At 45.5% G+C, this 2,052-nt stretch overlaps 1 long non-coding RNA gene across 1 annotated transcript in view; it reads left to right on the forward strand.

The window, feature by feature from the left end:
• LOC127750135 (uncharacterized) overlaps positions 1–2,052 on the forward strand; it is an 11,573-nt gene that overhangs the window by 2,048 nt on the left and 7,473 nt on the right. The gene's annotated exons all lie outside the window — the stretch shown is intronic.

Consider the following 2,052-nt stretch of genomic DNA (forward strand, 5'->3'; position numbering starts at 1 on the left):
GTTCGAAGCGAGCCGTCACTCAAACGGGCCGAAGGCCCGTTTTCGGATAGAAGATGTATTACACCATAAAAATTCTGAAGGGACGGGCCGAAGGCCCGTCCCAAACGCCGCCGGCAGGCCCAGCTTGTTTCACCGGACCCTTACCTTAATGCAATGTTTTAGACATCCTGCTTGGATTGAAAAGGGGAGAAATGAGATGGACACAGTAAGCATTTCGTAGTCTACACCTGAGTCCTCTGTTGCGTTTGGTGGAAATGGGTTGTAAATAGAGTTGTAAATAGGCTCTTTCTTGGCCTCAAAAGTCGCATATTAAGATGGTTACCGAGTACACAAGATTCGAGCGTGGTCTTCACGCCGCTAGCGTGAAAAGAGTTGTTTTGGTTATCAGTACATTTTATGCACCAGCCAATAACAGGCTGCCGTTGGGCTATGGTATTCTTTTCAGCTGTGAAAAAAAGCTGTGAAAAATCACGCTAGCTCCAAAGCTTATTCAGCTGAAAAGCATGGCATAGCCCCACGTCGGCCTGTTATTGACTGTTGCATAAAGTCAACTGCTAGCCAAAACAACTCTTTTCACGCTAGCGGCGTGAAAATCACGCTCGCAGCTTGTGAACTCTGTATCCACCTTTATGCCCCTCGGTGTTTTATTTTGCCGAAGTACCACATCAGATATCTGACAAAAAAAGCATTAACATGTTTTGGGGTCTTTTTAGCCCGCTCTTTTGCTTAAAAGCTATAGGAGCGGGCTTATGCCATCGCCCTCGTGTCTGTCTGTCTGTCTGTCCGTTCCCCAAGAAGGATGTGAGCTAGATGTCTGAAATTCTCAGGGTATTATTCTTGTCACTTCTGGACAACGAAACGGTTGGTGCAAATCCTGGCAACTACCCCTGAGTGGGTCATATGGGGTACCAAAGAAACAGGGGTTGGTCCAAGAAGTGGGGTAATTTTTTTAAATCAATATTTTCTCCTCACGGGTAACTTATGAAAGTAGAGCCCTGTGGGCGAAAATTTTGTCCGCTTGGCTCTATCTCTGACCGTTTAGGCGCTAGAGGGAGTCAACTCCATGACCCTACTCATCTCCATGACCTATCCGTATGATATGGATGAATTTGCTTTTTGCCCAACTTCGGTGTCAGCGCCGCAGGCCTAGGTAGATGTACGATCCCATTAATTCGTCTCGGGTAGCTATATATGCGCCAGGCGCGTCGCAGCGTAACGGTGTTTCGTGAGATATCGCGAAGCCTGTTACGCGAGACGTGGTCTGGCCTGGCGTACATATAGATAGTATACTATACAGCCCCGCAAAGAGCGAGCTACACCCCTTCTTCGACGGGTGAGAGCGGGGTCCGGGTAGGCATTTAGCTCGCGTAGCTCGCTCTTTGCGGGGCTCTAGTTTACTATTAAACAGTTACCAGAAGGAATCGTTAAATTGTCTCATCGGGAGACACTTATACGGCTTAATGCAAAATACCCAATCAAGCAGTGTTGGACTCTCAAAGTTGGCCACTTAGAGCCATCTTATTACCAGAAGATGAATGTGAAAATGGCGTTTCAGGTAAGACATAAAATGTTACCTTCCATTCTTAGTATGATCGAGTTTATCACATTTTCTGCTGTTGCACTACACAAGTTTTTTGATGAGAATGCTCTTTCTTCGATGAAATTGTGAAGGGTGATAAATACTTATCCAGAATTAGCTGATAGCGGACCAACAATAAAATTCGAAGAAAGACATCAAATTTAATAAAGGCTATGCACAAAGATATTTACAACTCCCTGAAAGCTGATGCAAACTGTCCATATAACAAGGTCTTACTCATTTGACTTACAAGGTAGGGGAAGCTGGGGTCCCATGAGACTTGGGGTCCCATGAGACTTTTGCGATATCTCAGAAAGTAAAAGTTGGAGGCGCTGACAAAAAATTGAGTTGCAACCCTACCAGGTATGTTCTTGGTAGCTGCAAGGCCGAGGGTCTGGTTTGAATATGGAGGGTGTGAGAGCCAGCTGAAGTTGGGCAAGTCCATATTTTGGACTTAAGTAAATTTCATGTAT

The sequence above is a fragment of the Frankliniella occidentalis genome, unplaced genomic scaffold, assembly GCF_000697945.3.
Source record: "Frankliniella occidentalis isolate FOCC.00 unplaced genomic scaffold, Focc_3.1 Scaffold139, whole genome shotgun sequence".
Taxonomy (NCBI): domain Eukaryota; kingdom Metazoa; phylum Arthropoda; class Insecta; order Thysanoptera; family Thripidae; genus Frankliniella; species Frankliniella occidentalis.